Here is a 17,346-nt window from a genome sequence, read left to right as displayed (position 1 = left end):
CATCTGTATACATTCTTAATATGTATCTACTTTGTGGGTTTCTGCTCTAGAATCTGATGCTAAAGCACTGAATCAGCATGTCTAAGCAATACAGATATATTTGAAGAAGCATGTAAAATTCATGTACTTACTTATTACAGTTGCAAAAGTTAGAAAACAACTGTTTCTTAGATTTTCTAGCTATCATTGTAGAGTGTCTTTGTGCAAAAACATTTCAGAATGAAATTAAAGCCCAAGAAGATTCTCTGGCTTCCACAGGGGGACTTTGTGAGAAACTGACCTCTTAACAGAATCACACTGGAAAGAATTTATGAAGAGTTGTTTTTTTAAATAAAAGACTTCAGGGGTTTTCACCTCTGGCATGTTTTCTCAATTTACACACAATATTTTAGAACTGTTATTTATGAGCAGAAACATGGTAGAAATCATTTTTTGAGATATATGTCCAAGAAACGGAGAAGGCAATGGCACCCCACTCCGGTACTCTTGTCTGGAAAATCCCATGGATGGAGGAGCCTGGTAGGCTGCAGTCCGGGGGGTCGCTAAGAGTCGGACATGACTGAGCGACTTCACTTTCACTTTTCACTTTCATGCATTGAAGAAGGAAATGGCAGCCCACTCCAGTGTTCTTGCCTGGAGAATCCCAGGGACGGGGGAGCCTGGTGGGCTGCCGTCTATGGGGTCGCACAGAGTCGGACACGACTGAAGTGACTTAGCAGCAGTCCAAGAAAAATGGAGTGTTGGTGGATTGTTGCTAATTTAGAGAATATAAATGTGTAATCTGGTTAGGTAATCTCTCTCTTTTTGACTGCCCTGTATCAGAGCATCTAAAGATTCATTTATCTACATACTGGCTGTTATTATGAGATCTAGTGGATGTGAACTAAAGGCAAGAATATTTTAAGTCCTATAAATGGAATTATAAAATTAAAAATTGACTTATTCAATTGTCTGAGGGCCTCCTACCTCAATTTACCAATATCTCCCTGGAAGGAACTTGTACACATAGATACACCTCAGCTTTTGTGACTATCCTAAGGATATGGTAAAGAATCTGCCTGGAATATGGGAGACCTGGGTTTGATCTCTGGGTCAGAAAGATCCCTTGGAGAAGGGAATGGCTACCCACTTCAGTATTCTTGCCTGGAGAATTCCATGGACATAGGTTCCTGGTGGGTTATAGTCCATGAGGTCACAAAGAGTCTGACATGACTGAGTGACTAACACTTTAAGGGTCGACATGTCTCCAGATCATCTGACTCTGACAGACAGTAAGACCTTCATTCAAGAATGTCACAGAAAGTTTAAACCATATCAAACACTTTCCCAACCATGACAGTATAAAACTGGAAATCAGTTAAAGAAATAAGTTTTAAAATTTGCAAATGTATGGAGATTAAACATATCCCTGAACAACCAGTAGTTCAGAGAAGAAATCAAAAAAAGAATTAAAAAATATACTGAGACAAATGGAAATAGAAAAATATCATGCCAAAAATTAGAGGACAATAACAAATTACAACAAACATAGCTTTAAGAGAAAGGTTTGTAGTGAAAAAATGCTTACATTAAAAAAAGAAAAGCTAGACCTTTTATACCCCAAGGAACTAAAAAAGAACTTTGAGCTTTAAGCCAACATTTTCACTCTCCTCTTTCACTTTCATCAAGAGGCTCTTTAGTTCCTCTTCACTTTCTGCCATAAGGGTGGTGTCATCTGCATATCTGAGGTTATTGATATTTCTCCCAGCAATCTTGATTCCAGCTTGTGTTTCTTCCAGTCCAGCGTTTCTCATGATGTACTCTGCATATAAGTTAAATGATCAGGGTGACAATATACAGCCTTGACGTACTCCCTTTCCTATTTGGAACCAGTCTGTTGTTCCATGTCCAATTCTAACTGTTGCTTCCTGACCTGCATACAGATTTCTCAAGAAGCAGGTCAGCTGGTCTGGTATTCCCATCTCCTTCAGAATTTTCCACAGTTTATTGTGACCCACTCAGTCAAAGGCTTTGGCATAGTCAATAAAGCAGAAATAGATGTTTTTCTGAAACTCTCTTGCTTTTTCGATGATCCAGCGGATGTTGGCAATTTGACCTCTGGTTCATGTGCCTTTTCTAAAACCAGTTTGAACGTCTGGGATTTCACAGTTCACGTATTTTGAAGCCTGGTTTGGAGAATTTTGAATAAACTCTTCAGATTTTCTGAAATCTGTATTAGCTTAGAAAGGGCAAGATCTCTAAATTGAATATGACCAGTGTTAATAAACTATATTCAAGGACTATTTGTGAGAGACCCTTTTGATAATGGAAGTGTCATTTCTGTGGTTCTGAAAACTGCAAAAGAGTCAAATGTTTATAGAATATACAGCTACAGCTAAAGACTTAAAATTAGGCAAAGAAATATATTCCAAGATACAGTACTTGGCAATAGAAGCACTCATATAAGTCGAGTGTATTATTTATGGTATTTTAGCTTTTTAAATCTCATGTGACAACTATATTCATTAAGGAGACATCATCTAAAGTCTTACCCAGGTGAAGAGTTAGTCACCTAGTTGTGTCCATCTCTTTGTGACCCCATAGACTGTAGCCCGGCTGCTCTGTCCATGGGATTCTCCAGAGAAAAATACTGGAGGGGATTGCCATTCTTTCTCCAGGGCATCTTCCTGACCTAGGGATTGAACCTGGGTCTCCTGCATTGCAGGGGGATTCTTTACCATCTGAGCCACCAGGGAAGCTTCCTTACCTAGATGAGCACAGTACTAAATATTATGAATTTAGTCAGAAATTTTCATTTCTTTTCATCTTTTATTCATCCAGCAAGTATTCATTGAAGACCAAATGTGTTTTCTAGGTAATTTTCTAGGCATTAGAGATATAAGATACAATAATAATACCAGGAATTTCTACTCTCTTGGAGTGTATAGAGGGAGAAGGAAATGAGACAAATAAATTATTGCATATAGTTAATGTATCATCTGTTTCTAAGCAAAAAAATATATTGTTAATGGGATAAAGAGTGATTGTCTCATTATATTAGATTTTCAGAAAAGAATTTTCTTGGAAGGTGGTATTTGAATAGGCACATACATGATTTAATAGGGGCTTCTCCGGTAGCTCAGACGGTAAAGCGTCTGCCTGCAATGTGGAAGATCCGGGTTCGATCCCTGGGTCAGTATGTATACTGTATGTCACTGAGTTCAGTGTGAGGATTGGCATGGTATAAAACAGACTCTACTTGAACAATCACTTATGAGCATTTCGAACTGAGCATACTAGAGAGGACTTCCCTGGTGGCTGAGACGGTAAAGCGTCCGCCTACAATGTGGGAGACCCGGGTTCGATCCTTGGGTCGGGAAGATCCCCTGGAGAAGGAAATGGCAACCCACTCCAGTATTCTTGTCTGGAAAATCCCATGGACGGAGAGGCCTGGTTGGCTACTGTCCATGGGGTCGCAAAGAGTCGGACATGACTGAGCGACTTCACTATCCATCCATCGATCTATACTATAGAGCGCTTCCTAGGTGGCACTAGTGATAAGGTACCCGCAGGAGACATAAGCAATTCTGGCTCAGTCCCAGCGTCTGCAAGATCCTCTGGAGGAAGGCACGGCAACCAACTCCAGTATTCTTGCCTGGAGAATCCCATGGGCTGAGGAGCCTGGTGGGCTACAGTCCAGGGTCTCAAAGAGTCAACAGAGTGAAGTGACTTAGCACACAGCACGCACGTGCTATAGAGAGAAAGGATGATGATGTGTGGAAGGGATAGGTAGACAGGACTCTGTGATGCCCACAGGTAGAAACTATTTTTAAAATAGTGACAGAAGGGAAAGCTAGGAAATGATGACTATGAACTTTCTTAGTTCATTGAATTGGCTGAAGTAAAACAAGATCCAAAAGGGCAGCAGTAGGCAATACAACTGAAAGGATGAGTGTAAGAAACAGTCTGTGCTCAGCTGTAGCACCAGCCAGAAAGATGGAACACAGCTTCTGGGGCACAACAGCTGTGTAAAGCACAGGTTTACAAACAGCCAGGAAGCAGTGATGTACCAACAATACTAAAAATTAGTTTTATTTTTTTTAAGAATTGTGTGTGGTTTAGAAGGAAAGAGAGAGAAGCAGAAGTCACATAGCCTCCCTCCCTGTGTGTCTCTGTGTATCTTTTTCTGTCTCTTATAAGGACACTCTCATTGGATTTTGGGTTCACTTTACTCTCATCTTGACTCTTACCTTAATTATATCTGCAAAGACCTTATTTCCAAATAAGGTGACATTCTGAGTTCTGGGCAACATGGATATTTGGGAGACACTATTCATCCGCAGCTCTTCCATGTTGTCTCAGAAGCTGAAGAATTTCCCTGAAATGCAGGAAACCCAGGTTCAAACCCTGGGTCAGGAAGATCCCCTGGAAAAGGCAATGGCTACCCACTCCATCATTCTTTCCTTGAGACTTCCACGGACAGAAGAACCTGGCCGGCTACAGTCCGTGGGGTGGCAAAGAGTCAGACATGACTGAACAACTCACAGTTTCACTTTTCATACACCCACAACACACATCATTTTACACATGATATACAGCTATTTTATTTGACACTGAACTGAACAAAAACTAAGAAATCAAATAGCCAATTCATGACTCTAAATTTATGATCTAGTGAGTTGACTACATAATCTGAGTCTTCATCTCTACAAGATTTAATCAACACTATGTAATGATCAAATTTCTTTTGGACATACAGATCTTCAACCAAATTGTATTCAGTGATTCATTAATTTCCTGACACCCTCTTTCACATCTTTGTTCCTGAGGCTATAGATCAGAGGATTCAGCATGGGAATCACCACTGTATAAAATACAGAACCTACTTTGACCGTGAGCCGTGAGTTTTTGGAGCTGGGTACACAATAAAGGAACAGGACAGTCCCATGGAACGTGGCGATGGCAGTCAGATGGGAGGCACAACTACAGAAGGCTATTTGGCGCCCCCAGCAGAGGGCATTTTTATGATAGTGACAAAATGGACATATAAGTAGTGAGGACAATTGCCAGGCTGCTCACCGCATTGAATACGGCAATGGCAAAACAGAGCATTGGCTGATGAAGAGGTCAGAGCAGGAGATGGAGACAGTGACAGAGTGCTCACAGAGGGAATTATTTATGATGTTAGACCCACAGAAGGATAATGCCAGGAGGAAACAGGTGAGTGTCAGGGAGGAGACTATATCCCACGTGCAGGGACTGGCCACTAACGATGCACAGAGCTCTGGGGACATGACCACTGTGTAGAATAGAGGCTTACAAACGGCCACAAATCGGTCATAGGCCATCACTGCCAGCACGAATGCCTCTGCCACTGCAAACATACAAGCTGAGAAGAATTGCGTGATGCATCCCGTGAACGAGACGGTTCTGTCTTCCACACCAAATTCTGCAAGAGTTTGGGTGTAACTGTGGTGGAATAGCAGAAATGAACAAAGGACAAGTGACTGAGAAAAAAGTACATGGGGGTGTGGACTTTGGGACTGATCCTAATGATGGTGATCATGCCCAGGTTCCCCACCACGGTGACTGCATAGATGGTGAGGAAAGCCAGGAACAAGGGAACCTGGAGGTCGGGATATTCTGAGAAGCCCAAGAGGGTGAACGTGGCTCCTGCACTCCGATTTCCTTCAGCAAACCACAAAATTGTTGTTGGAGAAAATCTGAGACAGTGATAATAAAATGATAACAATGATAATGATGACACTGCATGGATATCACATTTATCGTGCAGCAGACATTGTATTAAAATATTGGTACATTAGTTTTGACCACTAAATAAGACTTATGAATTTCAAAACAACTAGTCTCATATTGTACAAAAGGAAATGGAAGCATATATGAGTTAAGACACTTGTCTGAATTAACACAGCCTGCTAGTGATGAGTTAGGTTTGAAGTTGATCATGAGTGACAGAAATTGAATTTCGTGTAGAGTTAGAAATGTTTTCTATAGTGTTGCAGAAAAACATGTTTTTCATAGTTCCACCATTCTGAAGGTCTGTGCTGTTTCGTGGGAGTAACATAACAATAAATGAAAACATAGCACTCAAATTTATTTTAAAAAGCAGGAGGAGTAATATTTTTAGAGGTCGTAGGACTTCTATCATTATATTCAAACTGAAGATCATCGAAAAGGCAGAGGTCATGAGTTACCACAAGAATTTTCACATTTTAGAAAACATAAATGAACACTGAAGGAAATAAAGCTCCATCTTCAAGTTTTCCAATGCTTCCAGTTTGATGCTAAAATTATTGGCTTTGTGTTCAGTGCAGCGACCTGGTAAAGCAATGAAGTTGTATTACAATTTGTAGTACCCTCACTTTTGTTTTCTTTCCTATTTGACTATCATTTGTCTCACATACTGCCACTGATGCTCTCAATATAGTCTTTTAAATTCTTTGATCAATATCTCTTAACTTGCTATCAATATTTTTAATCTAATAAATTTATTAGGAATATTATACATTTAAATGGTTATAGAATATCTGAATTACAGAGTAACTTAAAATATATTTTGCTCAACTCTTTCACATTCTACACTGTTTCTCAAGAAAATCAGAGAATACGGTAATAAACACAAGTGGTTACATTATCACCCTCAAAACTTCTGGTGACAGGAATATTGAGCTTGATTAAAACTACAGGTGATAATCTTGCTTTGAGTCATACAATCATTATTTGTGCATATTATTTTGAGAAAGCAAAAGCATCTTGTACTGGTAAGCAGTTTATAACAACAGAAGTATACTTATTTAGCAAAGATTTTTAAATAAGTTAACCAATAACAAGCACACATCTGAAATATTCATTAATAAAGGGAGTATTTGTTTGAACCTCATAAACACAGATGCAATTTTAGTTTTGTCTGACCATGTGAAGGGAGAAAAAATTCATTATTTCTTGAATAGCTTTATGGTACTTTTGACACTCAAAAAATGTATTTCCTATATGCAGAAAAGGGAACGAGTGGGAAAGTGGAAAAGAGTTAGTGACAGACAGACTGGCACAATGAAAGAAGCAAGGAGCTGGAAACATAAATTTAACTTCAGTTCCAAGCTTTGGCATTTACTGTATGATCTTTGGTGAATCACTCAGATTTTATGAGCCTCAACTTCTTTATCAGTAATAATGACATGATAATATATATTTTATAGGTGTATAAGTATAGGAAATGGCATTAATATAATTTGCACAAAGTCTTACAGTTATGCAGTTCACAATATATAGGTTTTCCCACCCTCATCCATTTCAATTCTTAATACTCTGAATAATTGGTATTATTTTTAAACGTATTATTTTAAACAATCTAAGAAATAGGTCAAAGTTCAAAGTTGGCAGCAGCAAAACTGCAGGAACAATTTGTGATGTCAAAGAGTAGCTCAACTCTTTTCCTGAATTTCCTCTTGGCCCTGTTCATGTTAATTCATCAATCACTATCCTTCAGTAAATTGTCTCTGTTTCCCCTGTGTTTTCTCATTATTATCTGACTCTTATTAATCATCCCTTTTTAATCTCACGGTCACCTAGGCTCAGCCAACTTCCCTGTGATGCTGCTAACCTGCACTGTGAGAAAATCAATTTCTTCTCTTCTTGATTACTGTGGTGGTTATGACATTTTATGACTCTTAAAAACTTTAATTTCTCCCTACTAACTAATTTATCGAATCTAAATTTCTCTGCTCAGTTTTACCTAAACCCTTATCCTAACTATATTCTCCAGTTTTCAATCTTCTCTGCTCATGTCAGTATTCTCAGAATATAATGCCTGCAATTTCCTCTTTTTCTTACATACTGATGCAGCACTTGAACAAGATATAAAGCATTTCATGAAAATTACTATCATGAGGACACTTTTCCTTTTCACTTCAGCCATATTTTCCACACCCTTGACATACCTGAAGACATTACTGTCAGAAAAATGGAATTGTATATTATGGTATTTATTATTATTTTATGCATATTATTCTTATCTTCTTTTGACTCAATTTTGAGGTGTTGAGGAATTACCAGGCATTATAATATTCTTTTTAAAAATTTCATTGTGACTACTCTGCTAAGCACAGTCTGGATATCCTCAGAGCAAAAATCAGGATGATACCCTAGTGAAGGGGGAGGATATCAAAGCTCAGCCCTCAGGAAAATGGACTCAGGAGACATTATCACACAAAGACTGACAAAGAGTGTCCACTGCTTTACAGGTGTCAGGATCTCAGAGTTCCCCAAAGGAGAGAAAGAGACAAGATAGATCATCCCACCTGAAACCAACTCACCCCAAGATCCCATTTCTACTATTAATTGTCTCCAGGGCAGTTCCCACTCAGAATTCAAACATCATGTAAAACATTAAGGAGTTAATCAATATAGCAGGAGCCCACAAAAATTCAATGTGACTGGAATATACTTCTTTCTTAATATCCAGAAAAACTCAGAGAAAGGAAGAAACAGAGAGACAGAGAGATTTGGAAGCTGAATCTGATTCCTATGAACAAAATGTAGGACTCCCATAACCGATAGACCCAGAGAATATTTCTTGAGCTATTTATTTTTGTATCACATATCAAGAAATTAGCTTGAATGCTTTTTTTATGTGGCAACTTGCAAGAAGGTAGTTTTTTTTTTTCCTGAAGTCACTGGAAATGGCACCTCAAATAGTCTATTTCATGAATTTCTTTTAAAAATAATTATAAAAAAATACATGAGCTGAATAAGAAAGCTTGGTGACTACAGTAAAACCCAAAATGAATGATAAATAAGCTAAAATGCAGCTGTTCAGAGATATTAACTGCTATTATATATATTTACTGTGTGATTTTTCTTTCCCATTTTGTGTATGAAGTGCATGTGTTTTGAGATGTATAGCAATATAACTTGGTCTCTGGTTTTGTTGCTTAACCTAAATAAATATTATTGTCTTTAGAAACAGTGATGTTCTTTACTAAAACTAAATTGTGCTGTCTTCTAAATATAAGCAATCCACACTTCCTAGCTTATACAATTAAATAATACAGTCTCTTAAAAATAGCAAATGCATTTTGGAAACTTGTTTAAGTCTCTAAAACCTCTGAGTGTCAATCAACTGGTTCTACTACAGTGAAATATCACACAGTTAGACCACTGGCTTGCCTGGTGGCTTGGTGGTAAAAAAAAAAAAAATCAGCTGCAGTGCAGGAGACATAGGTTCTATCCCTGCCTGGAGTCGGGAATAACACTTGGTGAAGGCAATGGCCACCCACCCCAGTATTCTTGCCTGGGAAATCTGTTGGACTGAGGAGCCTGGTGGGCTGCAGTCCATGGATATGCAAAAGATTTGGACACAATTTAGTGACTAAACAGCAGCAACAAATGCTTTCCCTAGGCTCCTGACAACCTGACTAACACTTGCCAGACTCTACCAGGAAGGCATAACACCAGAGGCTGTTTCCCACCAGGCACAGAATTATTGTACATAGTATGGTCTCGATCCAAAATCCCACAAGTCTGCATGGTTATTCTCTCACTGAGACAGGCTTGAGTTCCACAGTGCATCTTCCCCCCATTGCTGACACCTCTGTACCCTGGACCAGCTTTGGAGCCAGTATCAACACCCTGGTCACCCAGAGCTAGCAACCTTGTTGGATATTAGTTCTCCAGGCTGCACAACAAATTGCCACCAACTTCGAGGCTTAAACCTGCTATCACAGTTTCTGTAGCATAATAGTCTGGGAAGCGTTAACTTCATAAGATACTGCTAAACTGTTTTCAAAGTTATTTAACCCTTATATGAAATGCATAAGCATTTAACTTGCTCCACATTTTCACCAGTATTTGAAACTCTTATCATTTTAGCTATTCTAAAGGGCAGTACAGTAGTTTCTCCTTGTGGTTTAAGTTTTAATTTTAATAAGAATGTCATTGATGACTAGCTATACTTAGTATTTTTTCATGTGTTTATTTGTGTGTTCTGTTTTGTCAAATGTGTGCTCAGATAGTTCATCAAAACTTTAAGTAGGCTTTTTTCTCATATTGAGTATAAAGACTTCCTCTGTATGTTTTACATTGAAATCATTTATCAAATACGTTTTGCAAATACTTACTCACAATCTATGGCTTGTATTTTCAAATTATTAATGGTGTCATTTATGCTTCAGAAACTCTTACCAAGCATTTTTAATGGCAATGAAGCTCTTTTTATTGTTTTTTAAAGATCCATCCTTTTTATGTTCATTCAAAGAATTATCATCCTAACTTTTGAAAGATTTTTTCTGTTTTATGCTAAATATTTTTCAGTTTTCATTTTTATGTTTACATCTATGATTCATTCATCTATGATTCCTTGGAAAGAAAGCTATGACAATCGTAGACAGTGTATTAAAATGCAGAGGCATCACTTTGTTGACAAAGGTCCATATAGTCCAAGTTATGGCTTTTCCAATAGTCATGTATAGATGTGAGTGTTGGACCATAAAGAAGGCTGAGTGCTGAATTGTTGCTTTCAAATTGTGGTGCTGGAGAAAACTCTTGAGAGTCCTGTTGAACAGCAAGGAGATCAAACCAGGTCAGTCCTACAGGAGATCAACCCTGAATTCTCATTGGAAGGACTGAGGCTGAAGCTGAAGCTCCAACATTTTGGCCACCAGTTGAGAAGAGTTAACTCATTGGAAAAGACCCTGATGCTGGGAAAGGTTGAGGGCAGGCAAACAAGTGGGCAACAGAGGATGAGATAGTTGGATAGCTTCACTGACTTGATGGACATGAGTATGAGCAAACTGTGATATAGTGAAGGACCGATTGCTGTCATGCATGCCTAAACACTTTAGTCTAAGACAATACTTGGTCATTGTATGATTGGAATAATTGTGTTGTTGATTGGTCACTCACATTTTATTGTTACTGTGTGTTTGATTGATTAGTTCTTGGAGTCCGTGTTGCCCTCCTGTCTTTTTCCCAGACTTGTGTTTTGAAGAGGATATCATAAACAGTTTATGCCTTCTTTGCAGGAGGCTTGAACTTTCTCCTTAATCATTTTTCTTATGAGGTACATGCCAACTGTCCAAAGCAGGAAAAATAGCTTATTTCATCATATACCCATAAACTTTTAATACAATTTAATTCACTCAAAAATAATTTATAAATACTACAAAAAGCAGTCATTTAAAAAAAATTTGGTTTACATATGGTTTACAGCATGGAACAACAGACTGGTTCCAAATAGGAAAAGGAGTTCGTCAAGGCTGTATATTGTCACCCTGTTTATTTAACTTATACGCAGAGTACATCATGAGAAATGCTGGACCGGAAGAAACACAAGCTGCAATCAAGACTGCCGGGAGAAATATCAATAACCTCAGATATGCAGATGACACCACCCTTATGGCAGAAAGTGAAGAGGAACTCAAAAGCCTCTTGATGAAAGTGAAAGTGGAGAGTGAAAAAGTTGGCTTAAAGCTCAACATTCAGAAAACAAAGATCATGGCATCCGGTCCCACCACTTCATGGGAAATAGATGGGGAAACAGTGGAAACAGTGTCAGACTTTATTTTTCTGGGCTCCAAAATCACTGCAGATGGTGACTGCGGCCATGAAATTAAAAGACGCTTACTCCTTAGAAGCAAAGTTATGACCAACCTAGATAGCATATTCAAAAGTAGAGACATTACTTTGCCAACAAAGGTTCGTCTAGTCAAGGCTATGGTTTTTCCTGTGGTCATGTATGGATGTGAGAGTTGGACTGTGAAGAAGGCCTGAGTGCCGAAGAATTGATGCTTTTGAACCATGGTGTTGGAGAAGACTCTTGAGAGTCCCTTGGACTGCAAGGAGATCCAACCAGTCCATTCTGAAGGAGATCAGCCCTGGGAGTTCTTTGGAAGGACTGATGCTAAAGCTGAAACTCCAGTCCTTTGGCCACCTCATGTGAAGAGTTGACTCATTGGAAAAGACTCTGATGCTGGGAGGGATTGGGGGCAGGAGGAGAAGCGGATGACAGAGGATGAGATGGCTGGATGGCATCACTGACTCAATGGATGTGAGTCTCAGTGAACTCCGGGAGCTGGTGATGGACAGGGAGGCCTGGCATGCTGCGATTCATGGGGTCGCAAAGAGTCAGACACGACTGAGCGACTGATTTGATCTGATCTGATGTATGCAAAAATCAATAATCATCAATAAAATGCTATCCTGCCATAGATATACTAACTTAAACTTTATATTTATCAAAAGATTTGAATCATCAATTACACCACAAGAACTGAACAATCTGTAGCATAGGGTATCAATTTTTTTTCAGAAATAAAATAATGAATTTAAAAATATGTGGAGTGACAAAGCGGTTTTGTGAAAACTAATCTTGTGAATGTATTTTTTACTTCTTTGTTCCTCAAGCTGTAGATCAAGGGATTCAGCATAGGAATCACTACTGTGTAAAACACAGAAGTCACTTTGACTGTGAGCCAAGAAGTTTTGGGGTTAGGAATGCAGTAAAGGAGAAGGATGGTTCCATGGAAGATGCTGATGGCTGTCAGGTGGGAAGCACAGGTGGAGAAGGTTTTCCAGCACCCACTTGCAGAAGGCATCCCCATAACAGTGATAAAAATGAATATATAGGACATCAGAATAATCACCAGGCTGCTTGCCTCATTGAACATGGCGATAACAGAACATAACATCTGACTGATATAGGGATCTGAGCAGGAGACAGAAACAATTACAGAGTGGTCACAGATAAAATTATTTATGGTGTTAGACTTGCAATAGGATAATTCAAGAAGAAAATATGTGTGTCATGGAGCACACTACACCCCATGAGTAAGAGCCAGCCACCAAGAGAGCACAGTGCTTCAGAGACATCACAGTGGTAGACAGAGCAAGGGGTTGCAGACTGCACAACGTGGTCATAGGCCATTGCTGCTAACATGAACGTTTCTGCTACACCAAATAGGCAAGTGAAACAAAATTGTGCAATGCAACCAGAGAAAGAAATGGTTCTGTCCTCCACAATCAAATTCTCCAACAGTTTGGGTGTGATCCAACCAGTCCATTCTGAAGGAGATCAGCCCTGGGATTTCTTTGGAAGGAATGATGCTAAAGCTGAAACTCCAGTCCTTTGGCCACCTCATGTGAAGAGTTGACTCATTGGAAAAGACTCTGATGCTGGGAGGGATTGGGGGCAGGAGGAGAGGGGACGACAGAGGATGAGATGGCTGGATGGCATCACTGACTCGATGGACGTGAATCTCAGTGAACTCCGGGAGTTGGTGATGGACAGGGAAGCCTGGGTACTGTGATTCATGGGGTCGCAAGAGTCGGACGTGACTGAGCGACTGAACTGACTGACTGACTGACAGTAGAAAAACAGAAATTGACAAAGGACAAGTGACTAAGTAAAAAGTACATGATCGTGTGGAGTTTTGAATTGACCTTGATGATTATGATCATGCCTAAATTCCCCACCACTGGAGAAGGCAATGGCAACCCACTCCAGTACTCCTGCCTGGAAAATCCCACGGACGGAGGAGCCTGGTAGGCTGCAGTCCATGGGGTTGCTAAGAGTCGGACATGACTGAGCGACTGACTTCACTTTCCCTTTTCACTTTCCATGCACTGGAGAAGGAAATGGCAACCCACTCCACTGTTGGTGCCTGGAGAATCCCAGGGATGGGGGAGCCTGGTGGGCTGCCATCTACAGGGTTGCACAGAGTCGGATATGACTGAAGTGACTTAGCAAATTCCCCACCACAGGTGGCTGTGTAGATAGACAGAAAACAAGGAAAAGTGGGACCCGGAGTTCTGGATATTCTGAAAAACCCAGGAGAATTAATGTAGGTATGATACTGTGATTTCCTTCTGATAGCAGGATGATTCCTGTTGAACAAAGGACCAAACATTATTCCTGAAAAATAGAAATGAATACAAAAGAGAAACAGAGAAGGCAGAAGCTTCATATGTCTCTGGGGAGCTGGTATATATTCTCCAGATATGGTCCTCAAACCAGCAGCAGCAGGGACGCCTAAGAATATGTTAGGGATGCAAATTCTCAAGCCCTGTCTCCAACTTCCTGAATCAACAACTCTGGAAAGTAGCCCACAATTTGTGATTTATCCAGCCCTCCAGGTGATTTCTGATGCATGATAAATTATGAGAACCACTAAAATACAGACTATTCATGCTATTGTTTAAAATTTAGCCCTTAGTATTTTCAATATACAACTAAAATATAAATTTGAAACACACAAAAAAGTGTAAATCTCAAAATTTTGAGATGCAAAAAGAAGCAGAGTACTTTGCTATGGTTCTAACAGTTACACTAAGGATCAAGGCGATCACATGGTGTGTAAAAGGTGCCCTATAAATCTCAGTATAATTTTTTAATATTCTAGTCATATTAAAGAATTGACTTTTAATTGACAAATTAAAAGTTTGTGAATTGGCATAAATCTTAAGTTGTAACTAGTTTATGCCTTCCATCTTGTGCTTAAATTAATTATAGAATCTTATTCATGAAATAATCATGTACCTTCCATCAAAACCTCCATTAAGGTTATACTGGCTCCTGAGATAATTTTTGGGTTTTTATATTGACATTTTGCTTAACACTGATTCATTCATTAATTTAATCTAATTAACTTATATTAATTACTTGTAAATGTGATTTTAGATCATCTATTTTAATATATAAGGCTTCCATAGTGGCTTAATGGTCAAGGATACACCTTCAATGTAGGAGACACAGGAGACACAGGTTCGATTCCTGGGTGGGGAAGATTCCCTGGAGAAAGAAATAGCAACCCACTCCTATATTGCTGTGGGCCTCTCTGGTGGCTGAGTCAGTAAGTAATCTACCTGCAATGCAGGAGATCACCTGCAACGCAGGAGACCTGAGTTCAATCCCTAGGTCGGGAAGATCCCCTGGAGAAGGAGATGGCAACCCACTCCAGTATGACTTAGCAGCTAAACCTTTTTGATATATCTAAAATTATAAGTGAGTGTTAGTTTCTTTCTCGTGTCTGACTCTGAAAAACCACGGACTGTAGCTCATCAGGTTTCTCTGTCTGTGTGATTCTCCAGGTAAGAATACTGGAGTGGATTGCCATTGCCTTCTCCAGGGGATCTTCCCAACTCAGAGATCAAACCCAGGTTTACTGAAGACAGATTCTTTACTGTCTCAGCCACCAATATATAATTAAATATATAATATAAAGTATATATAATGTTATGAGAAACAAAACGATATAATTTATATTTATAAATTATATATAATTAATTATTATATTTACCAACAATAATTTTATACAAAATGTATTCAAGATACAGTGAAAATTACAAATTTTCTCTACCAATGAGTAAACCTCTGTTATGATGAGGCAAACTTGGAGAAGATGGGGAAGCAAGAGCTGCAATGCCTTAAAATGAATGGCCCCGAGATACAGACATAAAACTTCAGTAAAATTAGATGGATGGTCTGCTTCATCTTTGTTTTGTCCAGATCAAGTGTCAGGCTACAGACTCAGCTCCATGAAGGCCTAGTTGATATCCACTACAAACAACCCTAGACATAAATAATATGTCATCAGAATATTTTTTCCAATAGCAAGAGGGACTGGGCAGATACATTGTAAATATCCATTATTATTCAGGCTATTTTAACAAATGGCTTTCCTTCAACATTTGAAAATATTAGCAACACCTTGGTATATTAGGAAGACTGGAGCCACTGTTTTAGTTTCCTGATGCAATACTCATATCAATAACCAAAGAGACTGAAAAATTGATTTGGTGTTCAACGTTAGCAATTTCAAATGATTTTGCAGAAAATCAGTGGATTAATGGTAGGTTTGTATTCAAATTGGAACTGCTGCTGCTGCCAAGTCGCTTCAGTCGTGTCCAACTCTGTGCGACCCCATAGACGGCAGCCCACCAGGGGATTTTCCAGGCAAGAGTACTGAAGTGGGGTGTCATTGCCTTCTCCGCAAACTGGAACTAGGTTTATGGAATTACAGAATTCTCTGCTCTTTTGCAATTTCCCTGTTGCTCACTGCTACCACTTTCAGTAATACAAATCTTAACTGTGAAAACCACTTCATGCCGTATTAGTGCAAATTAAAATGTTTCTGATCATAGAAAGGGATCATCTATAGTTTGTGGAATAATCTATATGAGTCGTAGCTCCATCTTTTCCACTTAATTTGCAAGATACAGAAAGAAACACGAACTGATATGAAACCAGATGTTCTTGACTAATTTACTGAGAATTTCTTTTTAGGATTAATGAACCTCCAGTATATTTCTTCTCAGTATTCAAACATTCTTTAAGATATTAAAAGACTTTAGGCTTGCAAAAATGACAGTATATTTCAATGAGCATGCCAGTAAAATGGCATTTTATTTCCAGGAACATTAGAAATATTAAAAAATACAAAGAAAAATTTAAAAGCTGAATTCACAGTCTAAATTCTGCCAAACCCTGGGTCTTATATTTCCCCCCATGACCATGAATATATGAAGTACACAGAATTGTAATTGGAGTATTACTCAGTGGACCACAAGCCATTTAATTAGGTGAAACACTGTCTCTTGTGTCATTTTAGTGGATGGATTTTCTTCTAAATCATTAAAGATAATTACACCACCACATCTATCCCATGAATTACTTTTTTGATATTGAACTTTTAAAATAATAAGTATTCATTGAATAAACATAAAAATAAACATAAAATAAAAAATAAACATAAAACTTTGAAATATGGAAAAAATATAGAAATAATTGTTATTAACTGCATTTCAAATCCAGCATTCAAGTTTAGAGTAGAGAAATTTGGCCAGCTCTGCCTTAGGCAAAAGATAAAGATGGTCTTTGCTAGTGATGTAATGTAGATATCATTCACCCTGATACAATGTCATGAGAAAAGCTTCACTTCTGTGATAAAACCATACCGAAAATCTACAATCCCAGTTTAATGTGAGAGAACCATTAGGTAAACCCATATCCGGAAACATTCTTCAGGATACCTCACCAATATTCCTTAGAATTGTCAAAGTCAAGAAAAAACAAGAAAGGAGTGAAACACTGTTTCAGACCAGAGGATACTGAGGAGATGCGAAAACGAATCCAATGCTGCACCTGGATTACATCTCAGAAAGAAAAGAGGGTTTTAGTGGGAAAAAACAAACCAGAAGGAATCAAATTAAATTTAAATTTTAGTCGTCATAATGTACCTTTAATTCTCTCTTAAATTTTATTTTACTGTGGTAAGAACACAATATGAGATCTACCCTAAGATATTTTTAAGTGTACAATACAGTACTGTTGACCACACATATAATTTTATACAG

At 38.6% G+C, this 17,346-nt stretch overlaps 2 pseudogenes; both read right to left on the bottom strand.

Annotated features, from left to right (window-relative positions):
* Window positions 1-4,603: 4,603 nt before the first annotated feature.
* LOC113904492 lies at window positions 4,604-5,776 on the bottom strand (annotated as a pseudogene).
* A 2,311-nt stretch (window positions 5,777-8,087) lies between these two features.
* Window positions 8,088-14,549, bottom strand: LOC113904491 (annotated as a pseudogene).
* Between the last annotated feature and the right edge of the window lie 2,797 nt (window positions 14,550-17,346).

This window comes from Bos indicus x Bos taurus, chromosome 14 (genome assembly GCF_003369695.1).
Source record: "Bos indicus x Bos taurus breed Angus x Brahman F1 hybrid chromosome 14, Bos_hybrid_MaternalHap_v2.0, whole genome shotgun sequence".
Lineage (NCBI taxonomy): Eukaryota > Metazoa > Chordata > Mammalia > Artiodactyla > Bovidae > Bos > Bos indicus x Bos taurus.
The sequence above is the reverse complement of the archived record's forward strand: the minus strand, read 5'-3'. Positions and strand labels throughout refer to the sequence as shown.